Genomic DNA, 18,064 nt, shown 5'->3' with positions numbered 1-18,064 from the left:
CTGCTTTAAAATCAGTTCAGCATTAGTTATCTATGAGTTATCAACTGTTCTGTTGATTAAGATTCTGTCAATCAAATAACCTCTAGTGTGAGTTAGTGTTTTTAGCCTCGTGTTGTAAAATACACTTTTACATTTTTACATCTTTATATTCAAACAGTATGTCCTTTCCTTAACTTTCTTTGACAAAACTATAGTTTCTCAAAGACATCTCAACAAATTTCATGAAGAAGCTTCACTTGTGCCCTTTTTTATTACTTCAGAAGCCAACCACTCTGAAATATTACATCTGTTTGTTTGTTTTTCTGAAATAAGACAGCTTTTTACCTCTGACACATTTGGCTGTTGAGGTTCGATACAGAGCCTTTATTATAACTCTATCAAACCTGAGAATTTGAGTGGAGTTGAGCAGGGCCTATATTTATTATTTTTAAACTTATATAATACAAAAAAAAAAACCAAACATTTATATTCATAATAAGGAGAACCTTGTGTTTTGTTTTCTTTTTGCGTTTTTTCTCTCTCCATTCAACAACCAGAAGTCATAGGGTAGATGAGTGGAGAAGCTTTAGATAGATGCCTGGCAGTTTAAAGTGAGATGAGCTGAATTTGAATTAGAAAAGATCAAACAACTGTGTCCTTTGAAACTGTGAACGCCTTCCTCGGTTCGCAGATGGAATAACACAAGTGTTTTTAGGGGCAAGATGCTCGCTCATGATTGAGTTTGGATGGTGACATCTTATGAGCTTTATTGTGAAATGTCACAGGTCTTGACGTGGAAAGTGATAACAGGCTTTGTTCACAGATAAGAATCAAGACGCTGTGATGGGTGATGTCCAAGTCGCAGACAGGATTTATTAAGGAGCCGTGGCTCAGAGTTGACTTTTGGGGCAATTTAGTGGCTGCCAGACACAGCCAGTGTCTTTTGAAGACGTGTCTGATGAAAGCTGAAATGTGATCCACCTCTGCAGCTCAGGTTTAGGGTCTGGAATCTGCCCCATGGGGCTTCTTCTTCTTCTTCTTCTTCTACAGCAGCAATTTAAGAATAAAGAGGTGTCAAGACTCCAAACTAAACTAATACTACCCCATGCGCTGTGGAGAGCGGATTGAAGACTCTCTCAACTATCTATCTCCTGGCACTGATTCAGGATGATAACGGTAAAAGCCTGTGTTTAACTGTTGGAAAGCTGCTTCAAGTAGAGTATCAAAGTCAGTTGGTGCCAGAGATGGATAACTTAATGACTGCGCTCTATTTGCTACGTGAGATAAGATTATTTCAAAAGTTGTAAAAGCGTATATAATTTATTATAAGTACCAATTAACACAGTATCAAACCAACCTGGAAGTTCTCTGATGATTTAAAAAGGAGAGCGTGATAAGGCTGTATTTGTGAGAGTAGATTACTTAGCTGGAAAATGCTCAACACACACAAAAAAACTTGAATCAAAACCAAAAGAAGCCATCATGCTCACTGTGATGGATTATCAGCTCTGTGGCAGCCAGCATTGTGCTCCAACCAAATTAAAATCAGAATTTGTGTTTGTGTGTACGTGTGTGTGTGACATCACAGGCAAAAACGGTGAGCGCGACCAAAATAAACCCCAAACACATTTGGGTTTTATTGGTGTGGTCTGTGCAGGGTGGCTGGAAGAGTTAGTTGAATTCCTGCCTCTTTTGTCCGGCCATGCATTGAACAGGTTTGCATAGGTGTAACGGAAAAGTAATGTATTGTATGTATTGTATTTGAACAGTGTATGAACACTTTTCCATTTTGGACACCTTCCCCTTCATGTCAAAGAGTCAGATTTGACTTAAAGCACTGAGTTGCTGCAGCAGTTACATTTAACTACACACACACTTTGGACAATAGGAAGTTTCTCTGGAGGTTGGCTCTCATGACCTCTGACTGACGGTCTCTTACAGCCCTGCAAAACTTGTACTAAACCCATAATAGTCTTTGTGTTCTTGGAAGTGACTTTCAGCTAGATGCACTTCTCAGCTGTGACAGCAGACCGAGCAGCAGCAAAACCTCTGGGTCTCGAGGTGGAGACGAGAACACGAATCTCATCTTAGCCGTTTCCCTCTGGTTCCTCTGACGTCATGAGTGGGTGACAGCAGCAGACCCTGGTGTGGTGGTGTCAGACTGCAGCCTGCAGGTGGTTGAGGCATCTGGCAGGGGCAACCACCCACCCCACCACCCATGGAGATGGGAGGCGGTGGATGAGGTTGCCAGGGAAACAGACGTCTGGGATGTTTTTCTAACCCTGCTGTGAAAGTGACCCTGACCAGGATAAGTGAGAATAGAGCAGGCAGAGTTTATATCTCTGAGGAGCAGTGATGAAACACTGAGTGGATTTATTGAAAACTAATCTGCAACTGCGTTTTCTTCTCTTACATGGAAGTGAATTGGACATCTGGAATATGAGTCTGTTATGTTGGTCATATAGGCAGACATTTGATGATGTCCCCTTGGGCTCCAGGAAATAAGTGATCAATGATGATACATTGTGAAAATAATTGGAAGATTAATTGCTAAAATAAATAATACACTTAGTTGCAGCTCAACTGAATAATCATACAATATTTTTTGTCTTCTGGCACATGTCAGCTTTCATTCAGTGTGTTTACTCTCTTTTAAGTGACAGTTTAACACATATTTAATGAGAAACAGAAAGTTCTGGTCCAAAATGTGTGTTTGGTTTAACCAAATGATTGGCCAGATTCTAAGGTACCGCTCATCGTCATATACTTCTCTCCAGCTTACTTTTCCTTGACAAGCTGCTGGAGTAAAGTGTAAAGTGGGTTCAGCTTCAAGACCCAGGTGGAGGATGGATTAGCCCTGTGTTTAAGTTGTAGCATATGTCATAGTGATAGGTCATAGTTACCTAATATGCTGTCGTATTGATATAACAGACCCCATCTAGGGTCCCGTTTAATAAATGATGGCTCCTGTTGTGCTCAGTCGTCAGCTACTTGAACCAGTTTCCTAAGATTTTTCACTGTGTGCAGTATGACAGCAAGCCACATAGTTCTTTTTTGTTTTTTTTTAAAGCTTAGTAAATTCAACTATTTTTTTTTTTTAAACCGCGTCCAAAAAAATACTCAAGTGACGTTGATGAACTCCAAACCCGCTTAAGAAATCTCTGACTCTGCAAAGCCCCCCGCAGGGCTGGAGGAGTCATGACGCCATGGGCTTCCTCTGCCTCCAGCCAGCTTGGCATCTGCTGCCCAGCAGAAAGCAGGAACACTGATATCGACAGGCCTGAAAGAAAAAACATGCTGGTGCCTGTTAAAGGGTACAGAACACATGGCCAGTGTTAGCGGAGAAGTACGGAAGCAAGATGGCTGATTGCGATCTATCTGTCATGTCTGTCGTGTGTTATTCCACAACAGTTGTGACCATCAGTTGTGTATATCTCCACCACCCGCTGGCGTTTGTCATTTAGGTCGATAAATCTTAATGGCTAAACTTAACCACCATGCAGTGCATGTTACCCAGCGGCAAAGATGTTATGTGACAACGGCATACATCTCTTACCTCACCTCTGCACCCCCTCCTGTTAGCAGTCGGCGGATGATGATGTGCTGTGAGTGAATCTAAACAGATACTGAGTGATACATGGAGAGGTTTTCCATCCACCGCTAATTAACCCGGGGCTACAGAAGGAGCGAGCGACACAGATCAGCCATCAGCTAAAAGAATAAAATCACATTTTAGATGACAATATGTCTTCATTAAACCTACGATCTGCAAAAACAGGATCAAATCTCTGGGGACTCAAACTTTGAACAGAACGATTAAGTTTGGCAGTCATTTATAGTTTTGTTATTGTCTGTAAACCCCATGAGAAGACTTCCTTACTCTGCCTGTGGAACTAAAAACATGTTAGAGTCAGGGGTCAGAAACATAACGTTTCATAATTCAAACATTACTCAAACAGGAGAGAAGAGTGGATTTGCTTGGGGCTGTTTTCACCTGTGGTTTAATACACATTAGGTGCTGCAGTGATTATTTCTGGCATCAGTGTTTGTGGAACTGACTCAAAATAAACCACAGATCCCACCTGGGTGGATTTAAACTCTCTACACAGACGGCACTAGTTAGACAGCTCAGGTCATTTGGTGTTTTTACAGAATTGACCGACACTGAGCAAAATAACATTTTCATTTTTTTACTTTTCTGTTTTATATTTGATGTTAGTCCTTCAGTGATTTTACAAGAGACAGATGAGAAACAAGAAGGATGACTCTTCCTCTCCTCTCTTGAATGTGTCAAAGCTTCTGAAACTCAAGAGCCATACAATTCTACATAATGCCCTCCTGACTGGTCTTACAAAGTCCACTGCCCACTTTATATTGGAGGTTTTCTTTCAGACCTCTTCAAGCCTGAGGCGAGATGACACTATCAGGTTTTTTTTTCCAGCTCTCACAGAGCCACAGAAGACATTATACAACTGTTCCCACAGGTTGAGCTGCTCTCTTCCATGGTGAGTCAACTGATTCTCATGTGTAAAATCACTGCAGTGCCCTGTAATAAGAGGCTGTCTCTCTGTCCACAGTGCTGACATGCTGGTGTATTGATAGATGTAACTCGGCCTCAGAAAACCACCCGCTACTGTGGAGCCTGAATTAACTTTAACCTACTTTATAACTTCTTTAAACTTTGCTGAATGAAGTCTGATTCAGCATTTTCAGGGTTATATTGCCTGCATGTTCACACCTAGCGCTTTCTTATCTAAGCAATATTCATCGTTCAGTGGACTCAATCTGCCATAAGCATTTTTATATTAGCAGTGCAACAGCTGCGTTTCACTCTGTCCTCCTTCATTATTGGTTTATACTCCAGTCTCCAATAACAGGTTGCCACAGGAGCTGTAGACACTAATATAAAAGATATAAACTGTTCATGAAATGTTTATGTAATGGCAGTAACTCAATGCATTTAAACATGTAGACACGGTCAAGACAATCTGCTGAATTTCAAACCAAGCATAACAGACCATGTAAAAACAGATTGCCGTTAACCTGAGTGAATTTAGCATTGGGATAATGATGGATGGATGTAAAACAATTCAAAAAACATTTGGCATTTAGGATTGACAGGTAAATTGCTTATTGCTATTATTGTTTGACTATTGGGTTACAGTTTGGGGAAGAAAGGGGATAGAAGAAGGAAATCTGTTGCATGGTCTGATGAGTCTCAGTCTGAGTGCTGTAGTGGTGTGGGGGAAATTTTCTTGGCACACTTTGAACGCCTTAGTACCAAATGAGCAGGCAACAGCCGACCTGAGTATTATTGCAGTGAACCATCTCCTGATGCCTGCTCCCTGCAGAGTAATGCTCCATGTCACAAAGCTCAAATCACCTCAAACTGTTTCTTAATGTGACGGTGAGTTCACTGGATTCAAAGGCCCCACAGTCACCAGATCTGAGTCCAGTAGAGCCTGGGCCTTTGGGATTTGATGGAAGGGGACAAATCTACAGCAACTGCATGGTGCTATTGTGTCAGTATGGACCAAACCCTCTAGAGGAGTGTTTCCAGCTCCTGGTTGAATCTATGCCTTGAAGAAAAACCAACCTGAAGTGCTTATGCCTGGGAGTGTACATGCTATACGTTGGACTCCAAGGGTTAACACAGCTTCATAGCAGTGCGATGAGGTGAAGAACATTAATACTGGCTCGGCTCTATCTTTGGCCTATTAGTGTTATTTTCACTGCTTTGCCTGCCCAGGCTCCAGTTCAGCAGGGCATCAGGCTCCATTTGGCTTGAAGTGAACTTTTAGTGCTTCACTCGCTGACACTGAGCACTGAGCTCACAGCGGAGCAGCACATTCATCTCCTCTCTTCATCACAGACATAAAAAACCCTTTTCATATTTGTCTCCAAAAATCACACGAGCTGAAAAAGGACTTCACACACTGCGGGATGTGAGTGTTACATCAGAGAGACACTGCTTGGGAAAGTGTCCTAATTGAATAAGTTGAATTCAATTAGAGAAGGCTCAAGCATCCAATGAGCATTTCATCACAGAGAAAACACTGCTTTGATTTGATAAAGCAGGTCTGACCGGGGCACGAGGAACAAACATCAAAAGCCTGTTTACAGACTTTAATAGAATCAGAGATAATGACACTCCATGTGTACCGTCCCGCGACAAAGCTGCGGTCGTCTCTGCCGTGCGAGGGCTGTTTGGAGTTGTCGGGCAATTCTCTGGGTCGTCTTAGCTCACAGATCAAGGCCGCTGGGCTGGATCTTTGAACTTGACATTTCAAAAGGGAGAGGATAAAGAGATGCTTAAATATCAAATCCTTCCCCACTCCCTCAGCCCTGATATTGGATGCTGTTAAAAGATCAACCGCCTAATCAAAGAGGACTGCTCTTGCCAGAGGATTTTCCCGGTGTGCTTGTCTGTGGAAGTTAATTTATACATGTTTCAGCAAAAAAAAAAGATGGTTATCTAACTTCTGTCTCATTTGGATTCTTGTTAGCAGATATTGACTAAAATTGTGCCTTTTGATTTGTCTGTTTGTTTGAAGCACACTCTGCCACATACATCAAGTAGTTAGTCATTGAGACTGAAGACAAACCCCCAGGACATTTCTGGTAGCAGTTTTTATTTTATCTTCCATTGTAGTCTATTTTCTGTGCCATATTTGTGTGCACACCTTTTTCCCTGTGTGATACGGGACTGGGGGCTGCAGGGACTTCAAATCAAGGTGGTAGGTCCTGAATGTGAAGGGTAATCGTGTTTGCCAGTAGACTAACTAAAACAAAAATAGAAATTCCTCACTGTTTCTCACGGTATTTGAACATGGCATGAGTTGGGCGAGGGTAAGAGGAAGTGCGGGATTGTTTATAGGCTCACAGGTGTGTTAGAGAGGGAAATCAACAGGCATTTCATTGTGTGTGGTCTGGTGATAATACTCTTCTAAGTAAGTCCACCCCCCCTCCTTCATCCCTCCACGCACACACCCTCACTTGCCCTCCTTCCTCTCTTCTCTCTGCTTCCCACAAATCACTCGACAAATGGGCAGCCCACAGGTGTTGTCGGGGAGAGCCCCCCCCCCCTTCCCCAGCCGCCCCCGTCTTCCACGGCATGGGAATGGGGGCGACGTTGCTATTGTTCACAGCTGCTTGTGTCAATGTGACATGCCCACCTCCTCCATCCTCCCCAGCACAGTGGGACACTCTGCCACCCGACGACTGGGAATCCAGTCATAACCGCAGCCCTGGCTCAAGGTCTTGGCACACTGCGGCCAAGAGAATAAAACAAGTGGAGGATATTGTCTGCTAAGCCCTGAGAACTGGAGTCTCCCAGTCTACAGATCAAGATAAAGCTGCTCGCCGCTCTCATATCAAACAATGCAGCTGGTTATGAGTTCTCGGCACAGATATATCATTGTGTTTGACATTGTGTCTGACCGACTGCGCGGCATCGGGCTCGTGCTGGAGGAGATGGACGGTGTTTATTACTTTCTGGAGGCGAGGACCGTGTTTTGACGTGAAATACAGGGCAGGTTTGTTGTGAAAATATGAGGGTTTTAGATCTGTGAGACGTGTCAATAAGGCTACGGTGAAGGTGAACCTGGTCTGAACCTTTGACTCTCACAGACTGTTTACATGCACACAGCTACTCAGGTTGTTGGAGGGGAAAAAATCAGAAAACAAGTTCATTTGCACTTTGCCTTAGTAAGACCAGCTTAGCAGAGCTGACATGGTTAGGCAACTTGTAGAAACAGAAACGTGATAACTAATCCAAAGTCATTTATCAATGAAGACAAAGAAAAGACAAATAATTTGAAGAGATCACCGTGGACCTTTTCCAAAAGACACAAGTACCGTCTGGAATATGTCATTGATTTTTTTTGTGAGTAGCACAAGCAGCACACTGTGTGACATCCTTTCGATTTGTTGTGGTGGATATCATCGTTCCAGTCCAGTGTTCAGTCTGTGTGGTTTGGCAGTGTTCACACCGATAAACAGAGCATGAAAGGAGTTCATCCTTCTCATTAACTTCTCTACATGGACCCAGTTTGGTGCCTTCACGCAGGACAACAGCAAAAATGCACCAGAATTTGAATCTGACTCAACTTTTGCAGCAGCACAGTGCAGCTTTCTAGTTCCACTGTGTGTCTGGAGAGCACGGAGACAGCTGATAAAATGATTGTTGCCCTGACAACCTGTAAAACGTAGTTGTAAAATCCCGTCTTGTAGCCGTATAAACGTCAGTGCTGTGTGTCTGAATGCCTACAGTTACCCAGTAGCAGCTACAGCCCACATGTGCTTTGTTTGCCTCCTCCACACGTCTCCCTCCCCCACCCTGGGATGCCTGCCCCTGTCTGGGCTGCTCTCTCCTTAACCTGCAAGTAATTGTCCTTCACCCAACCAGAGAACATCTCACAGCTCAGCAAACAAATGATTGTACTGATTAACTACACAAAACACTGACATCCACCAGTCTAATCAGAGCCTGAGATCTCTTCCTTTATTTTCTGTATTGTTTCCGGTGAATCTGCTGTGATCTCTGCTGCGGTCCAGCAGCTGGAGAGGGACTCAGTGATTTGGTTGATAAGATGCCTGTACAGGCATACATTCACCAACCCACACATACAGACCCCCTCTATCAGGGGGTTTCATCTTCCTCTTCTCTGAGAACAGCTGCAGGCATGCATGCAAGAAACTCTGAGCTCTGAAGTAAAAACATGGATAAATTATCTCATTTATGACAGCAAGTCGTGATTTTTAGACATTTCCTTTAATGTAGTGTTACAGACTGGCTTGATGGCAAAACATTCATGTTGACTATTTTCAGTGGTTAGTTGGTTTAAATTTGTTTCAGAAGTCATGGTGTAAATGGTGTTCATGAACCAAACTGCTGTCGGCTCTTCTGTCTTCTCTCTTTTTAAATTGCCTATAACTGAGAGAGTTGGTTTTATTTACGGTTTATAAGAAAACTAGTACTTCAAACTATCAAGAATTAGTTTTAATTTAAGATATCCAACTAAAACACAATGGCTGACACAGAATCCTGGCACACATGGTTAACATGGGTGTAATGTTTCTGTAACTGAGAACAAAACCCTGATTTGCACAATCCTGTGTCACCATACAGGAGGATGGGGGCCCGACACCATTCATTCATCTGCATTCTCTGCTAATTTAATTAGTTTTTTTCACCTGAATGTGATCCAGGTTCCTGTCATCCTCCTCTGGAAGCACACGCACAGTTTGTGAGCTGACTGGATCTCTGCCCATTTTCACACCTGGCCCATCACGGTGGAAACCATGCACGGTTTTAAACTGTGGGCCTCACACAAATGAGGTTATTATTTAATACTGTCCAAATAAATAACAATATGTGTGTGTGTGTGTGTGTGTGTGTGTGGGGGGGGGGGGGCCGGGGGGGCGTTGTTTGTAGGACTGGCCTGGGCACAGTGAGTAGCCTCTCCTCCTCATTAACACAGCAGTGCACCTGTGATCACTCTGATATTCTCTTTGAGAGCATTAAGGTTCTCAGCGGGGGGTTTTGAGGGGGGGTTGGGGTTCGCCATTTTGATCCCGGTGAATTAGGTGTGGCACGCTCGCCCGACAGCTCGCCTCATGTCTGGTAGACGGGATGAAAGGAGAGGGAGTGCACAAACAGGCCTTTGTTGTAGGACAGCCGCTGCTCGAATGCTAATAAACTCTGATGATACAAATAGACAGAGACCACACAACAATGCAGAAAGTTGAGGCAAATATGAATGCGGCGTGCACACACACACACACACACACACACACACAGACAGAGCAATGGAAGTGATTTCTCTAAGGGGTGCCTGTGTGTGATGGAGGCAGAGCTCCTAATCACCAGTGAAGCTAATTGTGGTAGATGTGTAAAAACCCAGCAGACTCATCAGGCAAAATGAGAGGTTGTATCACATATCGTTGATTCAGTGATTGTTCGCTGACGGCAGGAATGAACCATCACTGCTGCTGTTTTTATAGACTTTTACACCAGCTCTCTGCTGCAGTGCCAGTGTATGGCAGGTCTTTGAATAATTTAAAACAATTGATCAATTTTTATGAAAATTTTAGCAATATTTATTGATATGAGAAGACAAAACAAGACTTTTATTTTTCTTTCAAGTTTTGAGAAGTATTTTCATTAAGCATAGACCAATATAGGAATATACTGAAGCTTTACAACAGTCTTGATATTATAGCTTGCTAAAAACCATCAACCTTTTGGAGTATAGTGTTAACAAAATTCCTGCTGTTTTGGGTCACTGCTTTTTTGTTTCTTAAAACTTGTGAGTTTATTGTGCTGCATTGTGTGTGTGCAGTGATCTTAATAAACCATGCAAATGCTCTGCACCATACTGTTCTGGTGGTTGGTAGAAAAACAATCCTGATTGTTGGGGTCCTTTTGGAAAGACGTATCGTATAACCAGTTGGATTCTGGCTACCTTTTGTTGCGTAACCGTCACTCTCTACATGTTTCCCGTCTGCGTCCGCATTGCCAACTGTCCAAGAATGGCCAAAGTGCCAAAAGAAATAGTATTGAACAGGTCTGATGCTTCCCCCAACAATGACTGTTTTATTCAGAGTCGGTTGGTTTCTGGGAATCGAAATGGAAGCGATTACCTCGGGCCGGCCCTGTTTTCTGCTGGAGGGTTGAGGGAAAGCTGATTTAGTTGGCACCAAGTTTGCAGCTTTCAAGGATGTTCAGCGCTGTGATGATGACCACAGGGCCGGGGATAAGAAGGCCTTTGTTGGAGTCCAGCAGCCAGTCAGTGTGCTGTCGTCAGAGGTTTGATTGGAAAAAAGGTCTCCTATTTTTAGTGTTAGAATAACAGCGGAGGCCTCATACCTGGACCCTCTTAACTTAATGTCTCGTCTTTCACACACTTTAATATGAGACGAAGAGGGAATCACCGCCGTTTCCAGATTTTATCGACCTGAAAATGTTAATTTTTGTGTTATTTTACTTGACATGTTGATGAATATAAGGTTAATCAAGCTGCATGGTTCCAACGGCGGCCGGCGTAACATGTGGGTTTCTCAATAGGTCAAGACCTTCTGCGTTCTTGTGGTTACTGTTTATTCCAAAGATACCACTGCATTTAGCGTAAGGAAATCCAATCATGTATCGTCCAATTCATATTTATGTTTGAAATGGAATCCAAACACACTTATATAAATCATTTCCCCAGAGCTGCAGCGTTGTGGTCAGAGGTATTTCTGGATTGTGGCATTGCGTTTGCCCTTATTCTCAGTCCATTTCCAGCTTCTGTGTTCAGGCACTGGCCCTCAGGTGACACTTGTACATCCACGAGCGTTACACTTTGGTTTAACCCAATTTTTAGCAGCAGAACTACGAGATAATATATTTGTGTTGTATTTATGCTTTTTGCTGTGGGGTCGAGTTTCTAGTAAACTGTGTTTCCGCAGGCTTGTTCTCCAAATTTGTTTTCAATCTGCTGATACCCAAAGGAAACCTCCCCCTTGATGTAGATACAGTGTTTAGCCTGTTGACCTTTAATTAGCCGTCCTGTGGCTGTGGAGCAACCTGCGTGCCAGAGCCCAGCAGCTCTGGAGGGGGGGGCCTATTGATGAGTAGTGGATGCCGAGGAACAAGCCTCGCTCACTGCTGAACATCAGATACAAGCATAAATAAAACATTCGTACTGCTCCTTTAATGAAGTCTCACCCACTGGGTGTGATGATGAAAAATTAATGTGGCTGCTTAAGAAGTTGCTAACCAGCGGGAATGATTAGGAATTCTCTAAAAGCCAGTGTTGGAGGCCGGTTTGTAAGAGGATGGAAGATGTAGTGAAACCCACAAAACAAGTGAGAAACATTCAGCGTGGCAACATGTTTGTGTAAGTCAAGTGTGTGTGTGTGCACGTTGAGACAGAGTTGAGATGCCAAAGGCGTCTCAACAGATCTCATGAGAGCATTAACTCAGATTCCATTTTGTGGACACTATAATACAAATGTTAATTTTAGAGAACTTGTTTAAAGAATACAGAGAGAAAACAACCAAAAACCATTCTTCAAAGTCGAGGTGTAGCTACTATAAGCACAGCAAAGTCAAACACACAGAAATTGTGTCTTATCCTTTTCCGGCTGCAACAACAAACTGTGCACAAGAAACTCACTCGCCCTCTAATCCAACCTATTACAGATTCTTTACTACTCTTCACGCTGCACTTTGATGTGCTGCGATGGTCTCTTTAATCTCTAGATGAGAAATTGTGCAGCAATTTAAAAAGCAGCTAAAACACCACGTACATGGAAGGTGTCTTGTGCTTCTGGTGGGAGGTCTCTGCCGTCGTAGCCTGACAGTCAGACTGAATTACTGTTTTCTTACACTTAATTTGTTCAACCTGGTTTGTGACAGCCGCCGCTATTTTTGAGTCTGGAGTGGCGAGTGAGTGACATTTGTCCTCAGAAGCCGATGCACCGGTTGTCAGATGCAGTTAAAGTTTTTCACAGCAGTTTCATTGAAACGTTGTGTGTTCATGGCTGGAGGTTGATCGTTTGCTCCGTTTCCTCATCCTGTCTATAATGCTTTGACCACAACACCACATTTATTCTAATCATCTGGAACTAACAGAAGTGTGTGTGTCTTCTCTAACTGAAACCAAACTGCTGTTGCAAAGTGTGGTCCAAACAGCTAGAAAACTCTGGTGTGATCATGCCGCAGGGACCCGTGTGTGCACTGCGCCGTCTCATCTGAATCATCAGTTCCATGGGGGATTGTTTGGAAGTAGAAAAATACAACGCAGATGCAAAAAGGTTGATTGCTGCCCTGCAATGATTTGCAAAATGCAAAATCGTGTCCACCTGGTCAGTAAAAGCCCCGTACATAGTGGTCTTGACCTGGAGCTTCTATATGCTCTGCTGCATGAAAAAGGGGGGATCACTGATGCATACGGTGCCTTTGAGGAGATTTGCAGCACTTCCTTATTTCTCTGTGCGAAAGAATAAAGGCCTGGCCCTTCACTGCCACTCCCTGTCACCCAGGGAACAGGCTGCTGGGAGATTTGTGCCAGATGCTGCTTCTGAAACCATTGACACATCAGTAGGACAAGGAGCTCTCATCTCCACTGTAGAGCTGTGTGCTTTCACTATTTGAGTGTGTGTGTGAGTGTGTTTGTGTGCTCTTTGATGTCAGGCAGTACACTGTGTCCCCCAGGTGTTCGACACCACACCCGGGTCGTGTATTGAGAAATCCTCCTCCCTGTCATCCACACTTACATGCTAGCTTTTTACACCCTCCATCCTTCGAGGACCCTCAGTGTCCACACACAACCTTTCTTCAGAGAGTCCTGAAAAAGCTTTGAAAACCACTGATCTGTTCTTACATTTCATCACAGGCAGCTTCAAAAAGATCAGGACTGGTTTTCTTCTCCAAAATGTTCACGTGGAATAAAATGTACCACATTACATATGCGTAATATGTCATTTCCATTCACTTGAACTGGAAAGTGGTGTCAGCCTTTTGGATCCTGCTTGTAACAAAATGTCTTTGATGTACATGTTATAATATTCAAACACCAGACACAATGTTTCATTTATTAATATCACAATCTTTTTTATTGTCTTCTACTCATCTCCTCAAAATCAGCCCGACATGCTCTGATCACTTCTAACTGGACGTTTTCATGTTCTCAGAAGCATCCAGTCTCATTTCATGGTTCAGCAGGCATGTGAAGGATTAGGGTAACTAAATGAGGCCCAGTTGTTGTGTCAGAGGTGATTTGGACTCTTATCAGTGGCAGAGCTGTAGATCTACTGGAGGCCTAAGCTGACAGCCTTAATCGAATGGGGAAGCCAATAATGGTGACCACTTTGGTTAGCGTCTGAGGGTATTGTCTGCGCGTTAGGCACATAATGAGCTACTGTATGCAGAAGCTGTCCTGGAGGTAGGCCCCTCATTATGTCTCTTGTTTGCCTGATTTGCATTGTGTAAGTATTGTGTGAGTCTGTCTGTATCTGTCTTTAAATGAAAGGACGTAAAAAAAAAAAAAGAAGAAAAAAAACGTATTTGTGCTCCTAATTCTCAGCAACTCTCAACTTCCTCATTAAACATGACATTAATTTTATATTAGTTTAACAGCCATTTGTTTCAGCTGAATTGTGTTATGAAGGGAGATTGTTTTAACTGCTTGGACAGGTAGAGACTCTGCTGTCCTTGTGAGAACAGAGTGAGCTGCAACATCCTCTGTGCTTCTCCATGGACCGTGGTCTCTGTCCACCACTGGTATTTATGGGAAATGTGGTCTTAATTTGGAGGCAGGTTGTGTTATGTTTGGCTTTGCCTGTACTTCCTTTCCTCTGCTCACCGCTGCTGTACCAAGTCTCCCTCCAGGAACCAAGGCAGAGTGAGGAAAGGCAAGGAGAGAAGGAGACAGGAGAGAACCAAAATGGAACAGTTGGGTTTTTTGTTTTGAGATTGGATCTACCTTTATTTTCATCTTATATTATTTTAGACGCTGGGTATCAGCGTCTAAAATAATATAAGATGAAAATAAATAAAAATTCAAGACATTTCAGTCAAAACAGCAAACATTTGAACATCAGCGAAGTCAGTAAGGGGATACATCCTCTGTCTGTACACACCAGTTCAATTTTACATTCAGTAGACAAGGACAGATAAGTGAATTTTAACCAGCTACTGACAGTAGAGTCAATGTTGGGGCATCACTGAGTGGAGGAGGCTTCAAAATCCATCCAATTGTTTGTTGAGAGATTTGAGTTTGGACCAGAGAAGTGAAACCTGCATCACTGATTTGTAATCTTGTTTTCTTAGTTTGGGGAATTGAATAATAATTTGAGCATATAAATCATCAGCTCTCACAGAAAAGTATATACAACACTTAATGGTTCAATACCCAGCAGTAGGAGGAGGTGGATGTGTTTCAGCCTGAGGCTTTCTTCAGTGGTTCTCAGACCATGTGGGTGTGACCCTTATTAAGTCGCAGCCAGAGACCCGCTGGTTTCTTCCTGCTGTTGTACATTACCCTTTATAAATTGTGACATACTTAAATGTGGTTGCTGGTGACCTTTTTGGCATTTCTGTGTTTTTTGGGTCAGCACCCATTAAACCCTGAAGACATGACGAGTTGAGCTCAGCAGTTTTTTATTGAATGTTAAATTTGCCTGTTTTGTGTGTTTTTGTGTGTTTTCTGCTTGTCTTTAGACATTTACATTTATTATTTCACAGGTTTGGCTTCAAAGAAATAGGTTTTGCATAAAACAAAAATATATAATTGACACTCGTATCCAAAACTTTAGATGCAGCAGCACTGAAATCCGTTTCAGGAAAGTAGAGTGCTTTACAATTTCTCAGGATTTTGTCATGGTGTTTGATTGCCTTTATCCTGTGACTTAAAGGGGAACTATGCAAGTCTGCTCGCTTTTCCGCTGTTTGGTTACGCTCCTCTCGCCCATGCGCATTTGTTTACAATGAAGCCTGCGAAAAATCAATAAATGGAGCTGTGGATAATGTTACATAACATATACGATGTTACAGCGTGTGCATTTGTTTAGTCTTAACCGTCATGAACAAAAGATTGTGTTTGGAGTGCAGAGACGAGAGCTGGGACACCGGGACACATCACAATTACTCTGGAGCTTTTTAATTAAGGTAAAAATGTAGCACAGCCACAGGAGAAATCCTGCTTAGTTCCTCTTTAAGTAATGACATAATAATGACTGAATAATAGATGTGGCGTTTCGTAAAGAAATCTACAGATAGTGGAGAAGTTAATCTGCCAGTTGAAATGTAATTGTGTGTGTTGTTGAGCTGGGAAAGTCTCTGTCAGCCCCCGTCTGTTGTTCATCCCTCTGACAGGTCATCTGGGGTCCTGTCCAGTCACAGGCCTGATCCTGTCAACACATTCAAATATTCTAGTGTGTGTGTGTGTGCATGTGTGTGTGTTTTTTCTGAATGAATTAGCTCTGTATCATCCAGACACAGACAGCAGACAGCCGCAAATGTATGCACACACACACACCCACAGGCAGCAGTTTTGGTTGTCAGGGTCCATAGATCATGGGTCGTGTGTGTTTGTGCTTTAGTCCATGCAGCATAAAGTCACAACAGGAACAGATAAGACCGGTCCCAGGTTGGCTTTGGAAGCCAAATCCCCGGCAGCCCCCCAGTGCTAATCGGATTAGCTGAAAAGTTAGCAGCACGGCCCCGAAGAGACAAAACAGTTTTTGCACTGACTTCTGTGACATATTTTGTTCTCCAGTCTCTATAATCTGCTTCTTGTCTCAAAGCCGCGTCACATTATCTTGGTCATAGTAAACACCGACCTCAGTACGTGATGAACTGTTTTTAACCTGTATTGTTAGAGATTTTCATGTGAGTTACACACTTTTCTAGCTCTGGGGATGAAAAAGCATCTATTGGCTGACTGGTGGGTGGGGTATGTAGTGTGTGTGTGTGTGTGTGTGTGTGTGTGTGTGTGTGTGTGTGTGTGTGTGTGTGTGTGTGTGTGTGTGTGTGTGTGTGTGTGTGTGTGTGTGTGTGAGATGTGGGGTGGGGGGGTCTAGTCCACCCAGGTGGGGGAACAATGGCGCGCCGGTTGTCTTAAAAGGAATGGTTGGCTGAGCATAGGCCCAGGCGGAGGAGGGAGGGACAGCCAGAAAAAAAATGAGTTGTGAAAATGATTGGTGCTTGGTGGGCGGAGGGGGTTATGGTGATGGGGGAGCAGCCGGCTGAATGGGGGCAGCAGGGTGGCAACTGGACTCTTAAAGCTTTTTTCATGCTTGGTCTGTTTCAACCAACGCTGAAAACACACATGAGGACACTGAGGTCTGGTTCTTCCTAATTGTTTTTCTTTATTTTTGAAATCCATTAAATAGTCAAAAACAAAAACTGGAATGTCCCTGAGGCTTTTCTTTTTTTGTAGTTTGTTTTTTTCTTGCCTGGAGGAATATGACAGTACTAAGTGTATATTTTCCAACATAGTAAAATTGCACAGTGTCCCAAGAGTTTGGCTTGTACTAATAACAGTAAACACAATGCTATATGGAGAAAAAAAAGCCTTATTGTCTGCTTTAAGACAATAAAACAAGCCTCTCACTTCTCTTTTTATGTTTCCCCATTGTGTTTTTATTGTACTCAAGAATCACAAAGAACTCCAAGGCACTTTCTATTACAGTAAACACGTTTTAATAGAGAGCGCCTTGGAGGTTTAACAGGATGTTTGAGTACATATACGTCCCTGTCTGAAGAGCACCTCAAACTAACACATTTATAATCCAGAAAGCACTCCTTCTTAAAGAATTTTTAATTTAGGTTTGTGGTGTTCAGGGGTGTAAAGTAACCAAGTATACTGACCTCTGTAAGAGAGCTCCATCTGTGTTTCAGTGCACCTCTAAAACACTGTTAAAACAAGCATCAGAATCAATGCAACAGAACCAGAGATTGTCTTTTTTCCTTATCAAAAAACTGGTGCACACATTCCCACAATGCAACACAGCTGCTTACAGTTTGGACAGAGATTTGGGGATGTTTCGCTAACAGCAGCTAATATAGCCTCGAGCTGCCAGCCTCAAGCAGAGATAAGAGCGGGCTGATCAGATCTCTAAACTCCCATTTTTCATTTTCAGCCCCAACCAAGGTTTACACGAGTGATGTGACTGAAGGAAATTTCAGAGTTCATGCAGCTCCCTGTGGAGCCACAACTTTACACAACAGACAGATAGAGTTACGGATACAGACATGCTTCTGTATACAGACACACTTCTGTATGTTCCTGTGCTTGTGAATAGAAATCCTGCAGACAAATGTGAGAAATCAAACAGTGGGGCAAACCAGCAGCTGAGGCCTCTCTAGAATGGTTATTAACAACACATGACAGATAAACCCGGCTGAACATCACACAGTGACACCTGGCAGAGTAAGGGGAGAGGAGAGGAGGGGGGGTGTCCTTGACCATCTCGCAGAACAACTCCAAACCAGATTAAATGGAGAAAATGAACTTTTTCGTGCCATCTTGTTTCCTTTTGTCACTGCTGCGTGAGCTGGCCCCTTTATGACGGCGGCCAAGTCCAACATGGCTAA

General features: G+C 43.0%; 1 protein-coding gene across 2 annotated transcripts in view; it reads left to right on the top strand.

Moving 5' to 3' along the window:
• Positions 1-18,064, top strand: part of mcama (melanoma cell adhesion molecule a) — a 50,696-nt gene that overhangs the window by 12,163 nt on the left and 20,469 nt on the right. The window lies entirely within an intron of this gene.

The sequence above is a fragment of the Trachurus japonicus genome, chromosome 14 (assembly GCF_045865225.1).
Source record: "Trachurus japonicus isolate A0001 chromosome 14, Traja_1.0".
NCBI classification, from domain to species: domain Eukaryota; kingdom Metazoa; phylum Chordata; class Actinopteri; order Carangiformes; family Carangidae; genus Trachurus; species Trachurus japonicus.
This window is presented reverse-complemented; position numbering and strand designations above follow the sequence as displayed.